The sequence below is a fragment of the Magnolia sinica genome, chromosome 1 (genome assembly GCF_029962835.1).
Source record: "Magnolia sinica isolate HGM2019 chromosome 1, MsV1, whole genome shotgun sequence".
In the NCBI taxonomy this organism is placed as follows: domain Eukaryota; kingdom Viridiplantae; phylum Streptophyta; class Magnoliopsida; order Magnoliales; family Magnoliaceae; genus Magnolia; species Magnolia sinica.
Window position 1 is genome coordinate 65430650 of NC_080573.1, and position 15068 is coordinate 65445717.

The 15068-nt window shown below is 43.5% G+C and overlaps 1 non-coding gene across 1 annotated transcript; it reads left to right on the forward strand.

Moving 5' to 3' along the window:
• The first annotated feature begins 1531 nt into the window (after positions 1-1531).
• On the forward strand, positions 1532-1638 carry LOC131223491 (small nucleolar RNA R71). Its single transcript, XR_009160499.1, has one exon. It is a non-coding gene; the product is annotated as a small nucleolar RNA R71 (small nucleolar RNA).
• The last annotated feature ends 13430 nt before the right edge of the window (positions 1639-15068 follow it).

Sequence of the window (15068 nt, forward strand, 5' to 3'; positions counted from 1 at the left end):
TGTTTAACTCCAATGTCATATTCCCGAAGGACATGCTTATGACACCATTCTTGCAATTGATGATTGTGTTTGAAGTGGAAAGGAATGGGTGACCAAGAATGACGGGAATCTAAGTGCTCATGTTACTAATGGGTTCAATATCCAGGACGATAAAATCTACAGGGTAGTAGAATTTGTCAACTTAGACCAACACATCCTTAATTATCCCTCTCGGTACACGAACAGATCGATCAGCGAGTTGTAATGTGGTTAAGGTGGGTTTTAATTCACCTAAAACTAACTTTTTATACACCGAGTAAAGAATCAGATTTACGCTCGCTCCTAAATCAAGAAGTGCATGTTCAATACGATAATTCCCAATTACACAAGCGATGGTTGGGCTACCGGGATCTTTGAATTTCTGTGGCACATTTTGCTTTAGGATGGCACTCACTTTTTCAATTAAGAAGACTTTCTTTTGAATATTGTACTGTCTTTTGGTCATACACAAGTCTTTTAGGAATTTGGCATATGAAGGTGTTTGTTTAACCGCATCCAGTAGAGGAATATTGACCTTCACTTGTTTTAACACCTCTAAAATGTCCTGAGAGTTAGAGAGAAGTTTTGGTGCAACCAACCATTCGAAAAATAGAGCAACTGGCTTCCCTTGAGGTTTATGTTCTAGTTCTTGTGGGGCATGGCTAGATCCATCATCTTTGTCCTCTTTCGGTTCCTTAGGCTTTTCAGCCCTAACTAGAATGGTTTTGTCAATGGTTTTTCCACTCCTAAGAGTGGTGACAGATTGAGCTTGCTCCATCTGATTTGAAGAGCTTGGGTCGTTAACTTCATATTGTGGTTTTAGATTAGGAAGAGGTTGAGCTGGGAGGCTCCCCTTATTCCCAATCGTATTTTTAGCTTCAAGTCCTTGTATGGCCTTTGTAAGGTCTTGAAAAGCTTATAGCATACCCTGATTGAAAAACTCTTGCTTTTGAAAATGTGTTAGAACCGAGTCCTCTTGAGGTTTCTATTGTTGTAGACTTTGATTAAAGAAACCTTGAGGAGTAGCAGTTTATCCATTCCTCCAACTAAAGTTTGGATGAATGCATTGGAGGTAGGTCCATTGAAAGGTCTTTGATAATTGTTCATGGCATTGGATTGCTCATTCAACACCTCTTGAAAGGCAGGTATTGTTGGACAATTTTCAGTTGTGTGAATGTTGCAAGCACAAATACTGCAAACAGTTTCCTTAGCCTTATCCTTCTTTAATTTCATGGCCTCGAGTTTCCTAGTAAGATTAGCCACTTTAGTTCTGATATCATCGTCCTCTGTTAAGAGATACATTTCACCTCTTTCCTTGGATTGAGTCGACTTAGACATGGTGCTTGGTTTTGGAGAGATGTCCCATGATTGTATGTTCTTAGCAAGCTTATCAAAGTAATCCCACACCTCATCGACATTATTCATGAATTCCTCATTACACATCGTCTCGACTAATTGGCGCATGGGAGATGTCAGTCCATCATAGAAGAAGTTCGTGATGCACCACATTTCAAAACCATGTTGTGGGCATGAATTGATAAGATCGTTGAACCACTCCAAACATTGGAAGAATGTTTCATCTTCCCTTTGGGCTAAGTTCATGATCGACTTTCTAAGGGTGTTCGTCTTATGATATGAGAAAATTTTCTTTATGAACTCTCTTGTCATGCCATTCCATCTACCCAATGATCGAGGACGTAGTGGATGTAACCATGTCTTAGCATTCTCTTTCAAAGAAAAGGGAAAGAGTTTCAACCTGACCGTGTCATCAGACACGTTAGGAAAGTAAAGAATTGCTATGATCTCATAAAACTCTTTCAAGTGTAAATATGAATTTTCTGACTCAAGCCCATGAAATTTAGGAAGGAGTTGGATCACCCTTGGCTTCATAGCCATGTGTCCCATATTCTATGGAAAAACTATACATGAGAGTGTGCTCACCCCCGCTGGTTGTAAGTAATCTCATAAAGTACGAGGCGGGGGTGATTGATGCACCTCATTCTCATCCTGGACTTCCCCAACCCTTGGTTGAGGTAGTCCTTCTGTTGATTGGCTAGTTGATTTGCGGCCATAAACTCAATTAACTATGGGGATCTCGAGCGGTGTCTAGTCTTGCATTGAATAATTAACCCCTCAACCAATCCTCTTTCAGTTAAGAGACGTCGAGTGTTGTCACGGACCCACTTGGGCATGAAACACTCGCAACCCTCAATTTAGATTCTAAACCTAAACCTAAAAGAAAGAAAGGAAATAGAAATCTAGAAAGAAAGAAAAGAGTTGGAAAGAAGTTACCAAATTAGAAGTTCTTAAGTTAAAAACCTACAATACAAAATAAAACAAGTCAGTTTCTGAAAATAGAAAGTCAAAATTAGAAAGTTCCTAAAAAACAGAAAGTAAACTAGTTTCTAAAAAAGGAAAAATTTCTAAAAACCAAAAATAGAAAGTTTCTAAAAAGTGATTAGGAAAGTTCTAAACCTAGAATTATAAAGTTTCTAAAAATAGAAAATAAAACCATATTCCTAAAAATTGAAAAATTAAAAAAATTAAAAAGAGATTACTAAGTTAGAAAGTCTATCTCAGAATACTACAAAACAGGAAAGTCAGGTTAGTTTCTAAAAATCAAATAGAAAAACCTAAACCTAGAATTAAAAACTTGAAAAATCCTAATATTAACATAATTCTAAAGCTAGTTAATCTCAAAAAAATGTAACCGTCAATCCCCGGCAACAGCGCCAAAAACTTGTTCACCGCCTCAAGTATAGGGTTGTGATGTAGTAATAATCTCGGTAAGACCAAGGTCGAATCCACAGGGATTGAACCTTGTACGTAATTTGAAAGTAACTAGAAGAAGATGTAACTAAATCAGAAGAATTTAAGAGAATAATGATGAATAACTTTAACTAAAACTTGTAAAATTCAAAGGTAGAGAACTAGGGTTTCCAATGATCCAGTTGTAGAGATCAGGGAGATCTATGCTTGATTCATGAACACAACTGGATTTAGAATCCCATCTTCATCCAATTGGAGGATATAACATTAAAAATCAAATCTGGACTTCCCTTGATCTAGTTTTCAAGAGATGAGAAGGATGTGAATTAGACTTGATTCCATCACAAAATCATGCCCATGAGACAAAGTAAACAACAGAGTTTAACCAATCCATATCCAATCTGAGAGAGTTATGAATATAGGGGAAGGATTCCATCATCTAACCATGTCCAAGAGACGATGGTGAACAATAAGGCACCCATGTTCATAATCTCTATAATGCAAAGAACATACTCGAAGCTATCACAGATCCATTGTAATTTGAGTCACAATAAACCATTAAAAACTATAAATATTCATCATAATCAAACTATAATCAAAGATGTTTCATGAAACATGAATCAAAGCATGGAAAAATACCCCATCATACTACAAGCTTCACCTTTTAGCCTTAGCTAAGAGGTTTAGCCGATCATAGACATGATTAGGCTAGAATCACTTAAAAAATAAAAACAGAAATAAATTAAAAGGGAAGAAAGAAAAACTCAATCAGATGGAGCCGACCCACGTTCTCCCTCTCTCCTCTTGTTGTTCACGTCTGCCATGTCCAAGGATTCAATGAATTCTCTCCACGTTTCTCCTCCTCCATTTATAAGCATGAAGGGCGGTGGCTGGTAGGCTGGGAGTCGGCGTGCGTAACTCATATGCACGTTGCGTGCGCAGTGACAGCGGAAGAAATGCACTAACTTGCATTTGGATCTTGCTTTTGGAAAATAGCGTGCCGAAAAACTGAGTTTTTGTCCATCGTTGGGGTAAAGAGCCCCTTTCTAGACTTTTTAACTATTTGGATCTTGCATCCGATCACGATTTGGGCCGTACAACTCCCTACAACGTCCGGTTTTCCCGAACGTGCATTGCCTAACACTGACATGTTTGGTGTGCCCCATAGTGATATTTTTAAAGAAATCCACCACGTTCATTGGATTCCTGGCAAAATTTCGGTCGGAAAGGAGTGGTTTTGGTTGAGTTTTAGTACGGCCCATGGTATTAAATCAGCCCACCATTCATCCTGCATTTGACGGCGATCTACGTGTGTACACATGCATGGGACCAAAAGGCCACCATGGCTAGGGTCGTGGCCACCCCCTGAGCACGTTGTACAGTTCAAATTGTCCAATGGGGCGATCGCAGTGGCCCACTGAGCGTCGCAGTGTCCAACAGGTAGAAACCAAAAATGGAATTTCCATTTTTAAGGAAGAAGATCGGGTCAGTGTGCACTGACTCGTTTCTTGATTTTCAGTGCACAGCTAGTGCACTTGTGCACAGTGCACACACCACTTAAGGTGGGGTCCACTATGATGTTTATGAGAAATTCGCTCCGCCCATCCTCCTTCTCATCTAGTTTAAGGGGTTGAGACCAAAATTAAAGCATATCCAGATATCAGGTGAACCACAAATCGATGATTTATGGGCTGATTTAACTGTTGGGCCACTTCCACAGGGATCCAGGGCTGAATTTCGACGTGTATGGTTAATTTAGGGTCCTCAGGCTAGATCTAAAGTTTCAAGCCAAACGGATGGTGGGAACTCTATGATCTTGTATTCAGGATAACTTTCAAGCCCTTTTAACTCCAATCACTTGATTTTCTTAGATCTTTGGTGTGTAAATTCTTCGATCTCGGTCCCCTAAGATTCGTCCCTTACCTTGGTGATTTTTTAGCTTTAAATTCATATTTTTAGTACTCTTTTTCAGTCTAGGCTCTTAAATTCACCTTACAACACAAACATGATCAAAATAGGACATTAAACGGTATCATGTTTGTAAAATTAGGTAATAACTGGGGTCTAATATGCAATATTTGACCCTCAACATCCTAGTTGAGATTGGACTCCCAACTTCTCGGACCCACTCATACAACTAACATCAAAACACCGAGCAGATGGCACTGGACCTTGACTTAATCGAAGAAAAAAGGGAGCAAGCCCAACTCAAGGTCACAACTCGGCAATAACAAGTTGTCCAGTTCTACAATTCCAGTGTAAGGATGAGAAGGTTCCGAGCTGAAGATCTAGTCCTCCATAGGACCATCCAGAACACCAAGGAGCCTGACTTAAGGACCTTGTGGCCGAACTGGGAAGGGCCCTAGAAGGTGACATGCACAACCTGTCCAGGAGTGTATTGACTCAAAGACATGGAGGGTCGATCCCTACCTCCTTTATGAAATGCCAAGCACTTAAAGATCTACTACCTGTAAAGACTAACTAGGTTTAGGGTCAAAATCTACATGTTTGCTGTTTAGAATCTACAATAAGCGACCGACCAAGTCAGAATCCACATGTTTCCTTCACAATCTACAATAAAAATCCTGAGGTCGGGAAATTTTACTATGTACTTGTTACTTACAAACATTCGATTTTCATGAATTTACTAAGGGCTTCCCTTAGTAAAAAAAAAGAAAAAGAAAAAAAAGCCCACACTAATAGTCTGACCATTAGGGAAGAGGTCGGACCGATGATCAAATCTACTACGTGGTCTACTGAAGACTTTCCTTAGTGTAAGGGAGAAACAGTCCCTGACCAGTCGCTCGACCCTTAAAGAAGAGGTTGGATCACTGATTAACAACACTACTCATACCACCTGATTTACAATAAGGATCCTTTAATACAAGGAGGAACGATCCTTCTAGAGCATGTTGCTCGACCCTCTATAAGGGAATTAATGTAGCTTTCATGTCTACTATGAAAAAATAAGAATCATTGCATGGGACTAAGTGCTAGCCCACGAGCTCCTGCACGGCCTACAAAGACAATGCCCGACGAAACGTCAGACCGACCTACCAAGTCTACAAAAATCTCATATGCAATAGATATCACAAAAAATACTTTTTCTAATGATAAGATAGAGAAGTAAATATGAAAAGAATACAAAATAAAAATTGTTCAAGTATAAGAGGGGGTGGCGAGGCTCAATTGACTCAAGAGGGGGGTTGTTGTACGGCTTCGATGTCGATTGGTGTGGGGCCCGATGGTGTAGGGTCTGCCTGCGAGCCGCCACCGAGGCTGTTGAGGCTTAGCTCGGGGTATAGTCCCTGACATCCTCTATATAGCATTCGTAGCCGCAGTTATAGATCACCTCCACCTCATCGGCTTGTTCCTTCGAGGCTTTATACTCCTCTATAGCTGCGACCTTTAAGATGGCCTCGACAATGTTTGACATGGAGTACCAAACTTGGTAGGAACCCAAGCTTATAGTTGAGATAGCTCGGCAGCAGGAGCCTCCCACTCTTCAGATGCCTAGAACCACTTATTCTTCCAATTCTTGTTAGAAGTCAGGTTACAAGCAATGAGGGCCTTGGCCTTCCTCGCCCATGCCGAGAAGTAGTACTAGCTCATCTCTTTCGGATGTGCCTTAGGTTGATACAGGTACATAAACTCCTTGACTGTCAATTCCTGGCTCCCGAGTTGGAACCAGAGGATATAATCTCAAGTAACGCCCTCCAGGAGTTTGGGATAATCTTGCCAGGGGCCAACCCTAGGCGAGAAGTGGCCTCTCGCATTATCGAGTGAAAGGGAAAACAGAGTCCACACTGCAATGCGACATGGAAGATCGCTACATCAGCTTTGCGTAGGTCACCAAGAACCTCACCAAGGTCAAGAACCCTAAGTCCCACTGAGCTCAGGATCTAGAACTCAGATATGATTTGGGCCAAATTAGCCTCTCTCAGTATCGACCTGGCCAGATCGACACTGGCCGGTTGCTTAGCTGAAGTCTGAGCAACCGCCCTCTCAGACAAAGCAGACCCCATTGATTACTTGTGGTCATAACTCGAAGACACCGAAGATGGAGGGTTAGGGTCCCCTAACTTAGAATCTATGCTCTCAGGGTCAGAATCCCCCTAGAACGCGTAAAGCTCGGGCCCTCTGTTTGAAATGCTAGACATTCTGGGCCAGAAAGGAAGAAACAGAAAGAAAAAGGAAGCAAAGGAGCATTGGAGGAGAGGATTTCCAACTTACCAGAAGTCACCAAGACCAGGAACTTGAAAGAGCGGCAAAAGTAAATGGTTTCGAACGTCAGAGCTTCCCCCCTTTTATAGGAAGCATGGCCGTGAGTGACAATTGCCCACATTAAATGCAGTAGCCGAAGAGACTCCTTGGCACGAGCATATGACCACATGGTAACCTCCTATTGCCTAATGACGCGGCTCCCCAGGCATCACCACGCATCCGCACCCTATAAGCTGGAGAGAAAAAAGGTGTTTTGCTAGTGTACGTCCCATCGTACATGTCGTACCATGATTGCAAATCCAACTCTATCTCCGCACCCGCAGCATATCTTTGCATTAATGACAAATTGACTTGACCTCCTTCGCGTCTGACCTTATTTCACTGACTTACTTCTTGAGCTCACTTCGGTTAGCTTGGAAGTAGGGGCTTCTGTTATGAGTTTAAATGAGCCAAACATAATTGTGAGGTTGTCTTGGATGTTCATGACAAGTCATATGGCCGACCAAGTGTTAAGCTCCGACAGAACCATACCCTTGCCCAAGTCCACGTCTAAATCCTCCAGAAAAACATCTCGAGACACCATCTCGTGTGAGACCAAGCACGCCCTGTTCAGAAAGCTAGTAGGAGAGCCCCTTCACCGAATAACAAGGTGGAGAGGTACTAAAGAAAGGAGTATGACCTCTGTACTCGGACATGACCTCACCTCGGCAAGTCAGTAATCTGCCCAATGTTAAGGGAAAGCTCGGTCACAGTTCTGAGGGAAAGTCGGGTCGGTGCACTATTCATTGGGATGACTACATGGCTCAATTTGAACTTCTTGCTCGGCCTTGACTTCTATTCCATGTTTCTTCCAATTATAACTACTCAGACCGCATCAAAGACATCTGTCTGAGATCTCTGTCGAAGATCTCAAACAATATCTGTGACACATCCAAGACGTGAATCCCTCTACCATATGCTCCTACCAAGTAGAAAGATGGCAATCCATGCCACCGCCCACTCCTCACTTATAAATAAGAACATCCCTAATGGTGAAAGGTACGCACAATCTTTGTCCCAAAAACCTTATTCTCAACTAGACCTAGATTCCCTACCTGAATTAGGCATCAGAGGGTCCCCTGTTGCAGCCAAGGTCTCCTTTGTATTCTTTGTGTGCAGGTATTCTGTCACGCCCCAAACTAAGAAATCGGGCCCACAAAATTCCCGACCACCGAATCCGGTGGCGACAGCCTCCATAGTACCCCATTCTCAACTCCCAGCGGTCATACACCAGATTCCGATCCTAGGATCCTGCAAGGAGGATTTTCCAACATATATTTATCTCGTAAGAAGCATAACCACAAGTTTACCCAAATCACAAAAGCAACATCATCATCACATATCCACTAATATAAACAGTTGAATACAATGTTGAAAGGAAAATACATATATCAAAAATCAAAGCTTCAAAAGACAGCTGCACAGCCCAAGCTCAACACTGCTGTGACCTAACGCCACCTGCATGCATCGATCATGTATAAGCTTATAGAAATCTTAGAGGGTGGTGTAAGTGTGCGCGCAAGGTAAGTGTCAAATATGCAATATCAGAGAAATACGAAAATATGTTGGTAAGTCCATAAATAATCAGATCAATATGAAAATATGCTACTAAGTCCATAAATACCATCGGCCTTATCCAGGTGATGCGATGCAAAAACATAATAAGCCAATATCGTAAACTGAGGAAGCAATATAGATCAGCTATGCAATGTGGAGACATAGTCTGCTAAATATCATATATTGAGGATGCAATACAATATGAAAATCCTAACGAGTCCATGAATACCGTCAACCTTATTTAGGTTATGCAATAAAGAAGCATAGTAAACCAAATGATATGTGTTAAGGATGCAATGTAATATGTAGTGCGAAGGAAATGACCAAGCTGGAGTGTGAAGTCGGAATGATAGAATGTAATATCACATGCTATGGGGTCCATCACAAGGGACTTCTATCTAAACTAGTCTCATACCTGAATTTGGATAGTCAGACTCAATGTGGTAAACTCCTAATCTTAGGTTGGCTGCGCGCCCCAACCGAAATCCTGGCCATTGCGAATGTACACATAATAAATTAGTTGCGCATTACCAGCCTGAGTGGATAATGAATGAATGAATGAATGAGTAAAATGCTAAGTATGCGACTCCTGCTCAATAAGTCCACATATCAATACTGTACATCTCTAGGATCATCACTAGGGTTTAGTACACTCTACACCAGATCGCTGCCCACTGGATACGCAACCATGCAAGTGGAAGAGACCTCACTATCCGATTGCCCAGTAGTCAGCCAATACTACCTGGCACGTCGATAGCGGACCAATTTATGAGATGGTTAAACTCAGCCAAGCTATGCCCCCTACCCTCGGGCTCACACCCCCTTCAACTGACTGCGACACAATGGGAGACGCGGCCTACTAGTATTCAGCACTTATGCGCTCATGTATCCACTTGGTCTAGACATTAGAACATTCTTAATACCAAAAGGTTCTGGGACTTTCACCTAAGGACATCCTATGTGCCTACAGTGCTAGAGCCAATATTTCTGGTATCCAATCCGGCCATCCATGATGTGCCTGTGAAGGCTACAACCTTGATGTCGTTAGGGCATACAGTGATCATGTCACACAAATGCGAGATGCATGAGTCATACCATCTAATCATGCATCAGTCCTACATGTACCGTGCGATCATGTGGGGCACTTCATCTCATAAGAAGTCCCGTAAATGTCTTATCCCAATGGCGTATGTTATGATCAAACACTCCTCATAACAGGCATACAAATGATGTGTATGGGCATGTATCATGATGCAATATTAAGCATGTTCTCAGTGTGTCTTACTGACTAAGTACACTAGCATGATTATAAAATATAGCAGGCAATGATCAGTCTTACCCGGTATGCCACTTATAAGAATAGGGGCTGAACGGTATAAAAGTCTACACGGAATGGTCCATGTTAGACTATCACACCCTATTTGAGGTACTAGTATATCATATATCCTAAGGAGGGGTCCACTTGAAAGGACAGTGGAAAGTATCGTCATCAGTGGGGGCCCAATGGTTTGGGTTAGCCCAATGGGTATTACTAGCTTAAACGGGGGCCCATTGGTTAGGGATAGCCCAATGGGGTAAGGGTGGAAATGGGCTTACAATGGGCCTTGGGGAGGTTTACAACAGTGGACTTTTAACCACCAATGTCTGAGGCGCGGTGTATTTGGGAATCAGAATTGTAACGGGGTCCTCGGCCCTCTAAATATCTAGGAGATGGATAGACGGCGTGGGCCCAACACTCATACATGGTGGGCCTACATAAGTCGGCAGGGTTCACGGCCTAAAATGGATAGACGGCGTATATATAGCACATACATCACGGTGGGTCTCATACAATCACAATGGGCCCCACATACGTCTCATTTGGGCCTCAAACATCAAGTGGGCTGCATCACATGGGCTACATATACATCATATCGGGCCTCATCAAATTGGCCATAAATACATCACATTAGGCCTCATCAATGGGTCATATATACATCACATTGGGCCTCATCAATGGGCCATAAATACATCACATTGGGCCATACCACCTGGGCCTCAAATACATCACATTGGGCCACGTCCCATGGGCCTCGAATACATCACCATGGGCCATGACCCATCGGCCACCAACACATCGCAATGGGCCTCATATCTGGGCCTCAAATACATCATAATGGGGCCACATCCCATGGGCCTTGAATACATCACAATGGGCCACAACCCATGGGCCTCCAACATATCACAATGGGCCTCTCATTCGGGCCCAATATACATCACATCAAGGTGGGACCCACACACTATGTTTTCATTTTATTATATCTACCCCATACATCTATTTTTAGAGATCATTTAAAGCATTACCCAAAAATATGAATCATATCAAAAGATCATGTGAACCATACCACAAATAGTAGCGAAGATGATGATTTAAAGATCATTTGGACCACACCATAACGTTGATTTTCCATCCAAACTGTTTATTCGGTCATAAAGACCTGAATTAAGAGGAAACAAATTTCATGTTGATCCAAAAACTCCCATGATGCCAAAAGGGATTTAATGGTAAACATTCAATCCCCATGGTTTTACAGTGTGGTCCACTTGATAAATAGATGTCTTATTTTTAGTCTTAAGCCTTAAGACGAGCTCACCATCCGGATGGACGATTTGGATGTAACACATACATCAAGGTGGGCCGGACAGATGGATGGCGTGGACATGAAATACATACATTAGTGGTGTGCGCCACACAGCACCATCCAGATGGACGGTGTAGATATAGAATATATACATCAAGGTGGGTCCCATCTCACATGTGTAGTACGTGTGGGTGGGCTCCATGTCTAAACAGATGGACGGTGTGTATAAGTCACATACATTAAAGTGGGGTACACCGTCCTGGGCAGATGGACGAATGATAGATGTAAACTACGTACATCAAGGGGGGTCCCATCCCACACGTGCAGCATGTGTGGGGCCACGTGCGGGCCCCACACATCTGTTGAAAATGGATGGACGATGTAGGATATAAAATATATCTCATGGTGGGACCACAGAACCTGCTGACATTAATAAGTGGGACCCATCGTCCATTGCTGGACGGTGGGGATGAGGGCCATACATCAAGGTGGGTCCACATGTGTGAGACCCACCAGCTTTTAAAGAAGTTGATACTTGTATTTTCCCTTCACCCCATCCAGGCATCCTGGACGTCCAGCGGACGGATGGCCTGGATGAAAATTAATGGCCTCACATCCCTAGTTTGGATGGATGGCCTGGATGTGAAACACATGTATCATGTGGTCCCACGTGCTACACTCAGCACGTCATCAAGGTGGGCCTCACGTCCCATGCATGGACAGGGTGGATTTTCAACATAAACATTATGGTGGGTCCACCAAAGTTTTAGATCAACTGATATTTGTATTTTGCTTCATCCATACCTGTCCCAACAGACTGGCAACAAGGTGGGTCTCACGAATGGACGGTCTAGATTAAGTGAGCCACACACCATCACACAAAGAGAGAGAGAGAGATAGAGAGAGAGAGAGAGAAACAACATGCGATGGAGGGCTCTGCCACTATAAGCCCTCCCTTACAAAACATACATCAAGTGGGTCCCAATACATGTGGAGCCTTAATAAAAAATAAATTAATCTAGTACTATGAACACCCACCGTTGGATCTTCTTGGTCCCTTAGAATCCTTGGCTCATAAGCTCTCCCTTTGATGGAGGATGATGAGGATTAAAGGGCTAGGATGAGAGATGAGGGGTGTGAGACCCGTATCCTATCCCGTACCATTCCTTAGGCTTCTACAATCCTCCTGCTCGAATTCTGGCAACATGTGATCTGTTATCGGTGTTTGTGCATGATCTTGAGTCGTGTCCAGTACATTAAAGTTGGCTCGATTCGAAACTTATATCCTTGCAACTGCGCCGTCACCGCGGTTCCAATGCTGCATCTCGCGCGCTGAAGCGATACCCAGGCCAGAAGATGTGGGCTCGCGTTCAGTTTGAGGAAAATGCCATGCATTACAAATCTCAAGAGAATATGTCCCATCAAATGTCAAGTACACACACTCCATCACTCCCATCACTCACACCCATCCCCAAGTACCATACCCATCCCTAAAAGTCAACTTTCCATCACTTCACCCATCCCTCTCTCCATCACTCCGTCACTCACATCACCTCTCTCTCTCTCTCATCTCTCTCATTTTTCTCCCAAGCTCCATGAGAGCAATCCAATGCCCAACCTCCATGAGAGAGCTTGGTGTGGCCCACCTTCTTACCTCCCATCCCCACCATCCAAAGTCCATCTCGACCGTTGAATCGCACCCCTTAGAGCTCTAGATCGTGTTGGCGAAAGAAGGAAGAGGAGATTGACGGTGGGTGTTCATCATCTTGGTTTTTGATTTAGGGCCCACTTCTAATGGGACCCACTTGATGTAAACATTGTATTTTAAGGGACCCATAGTGGCGGGGTCCCTCCCATCTCCACCGTTCTCTCTTTCTCCCTCTCTCTCTCTCTCTTTCATTGTTGATGATGAGGTGTATGGCCCACCATGATGTTTTTTTATATCCATGTCATCTCCCTATGGGGCCCATCTTGCTAGGCTGTCCAGTGGACGGGCTTGCTGCCTGACCGTCTGGACAAGCCCAGATGAAGAGAAAATGCAAATATCAGCTTAGTGAAATGTAGGGCCCATGTGATGTTTATGTAATCCAGACCGTCCACACGCTGGGTCTAGACGGAGGGAAAACATGAATATCATCGTGATCTAGATCATGATGACCCACCCACGTGGCGGCACCATGATACATGTGATTTATCCACCCGTCCAACCTCTTGGATGATGTGTTTCACCGTCCCTGTTGGTGGCTTTCATCCAGGCCATCCATCCAGGACACTGGATGTTGGCTGTCCTCTAAAAAAATAAAATGATAATAAATAAATAATAAAATAATAATTATGTTAATATATATAGAGAGAGAGAGTGAGAGGAAAGGTGGGGTGGCCCATCTAGATGGGACCCACCCCGTTTGTGTGGGTCTTATCCACACCGTCTAGCAATTTGGACAGGTGGGATCCACCTCTCATGTGATGTATGTGTTGCATCCAAGCCATCCACCCATTGGCGAGCTCTTCTTTAGGCTTGAGACAAAAATGAAGCAAATTCAATTCTCTTATGGGCCACGTGCGTGGACCTCACCCTGATGTAAGTGTTTTATCCACGTCATCCGTGGACCACACCATGATGTAAGGGTTGTATCCTCACCATCCAATGCAAGGATGGTGAGATTCCACCATGATGTATGCATTTCTCCACCCCGTCCATTCATTGGACGTGGCCCCACCATGGCAACGTGTGAGGCCCACCTTGATTTAATGTATTGCATTCACACCGTCCAATCCATGGACGGTGGATGCGGATTAACTAGAGTACCTCACACCAGCTTGATAGCTAAGGTATTGACGTTAGCAAGTTCCATGGGGCCCACTTGATTTATGTGGTGTATTCCACGCCGCTCACCTGTTTTACATCCATGACCGTTCATTTGTGTGGCCCGCCATGATGAATGTATTATATATCTATGCCGTCCATTGATGCAGCCCACTTGATGTATATGAGGTCCATTAGTGTGGCCCATTAATGCAGCCCACTTGATGTGTATGAGGCCCATGTGCAGGGTCCACCCGTTATGTATATTGGGCCCATGTGTAGGGCCCACCTATTGTGTATTTATGACCCTTTTTAGCCTGGCCCATTGAGTTGTATACGAGGCCCATTTTGATATGTATTAGGCCCATGTCGCATGGCCCATTTGATGTATCCGATGCCAGATGTGTGGCCCATTTGATGCATCTAAGACCCCTGTGTAGGACCCACATGTTGTGCATTTGAGGCCCATGAGCAGGGCCCACCTGTTGTGTATGAGGCCCATTGTGATGTATTCGAGGCTCATGTGATGCGGCTCACCGTGACGTGTATTAGGACCATGTGATGCGACCTATAGTGATGTGTATATAGCCCTTGTATGAGGCTCATTGTGATGTATATTAGGCCATTGTGTGAGTTCATGGGCCCACGATACGTTTGGCTCTATGTGAGCCACTCGTTGGGAGCAATGATGGTTAAATGTCCACATTGATGGGCGATGATGGTTAAATGTCCACATTGTGACCTTCCCTTAGAACTTTTGTTAGGATGATTACCGATTTTGATTATTGAGGTTGATTGTCGAGCCAATTCCAATTATTGAGGCCGATTCCGATTGTCAAGGCCAATTCCGATTGTCGAGGCCCATTCCGATTATCGAGGCCAATTCCGATTATTGAGGCCGATTGTTGAGGCCGATTCTGATTATCGAGGCCGATTGTCAAGGCCGATTCTATTTATTAAGGCTGATTCCATTTGTCGAGGCCGATTCTGATTGTCGAGGCCAATTGCGATTGTCGAGGTAGATTTCGATTGTC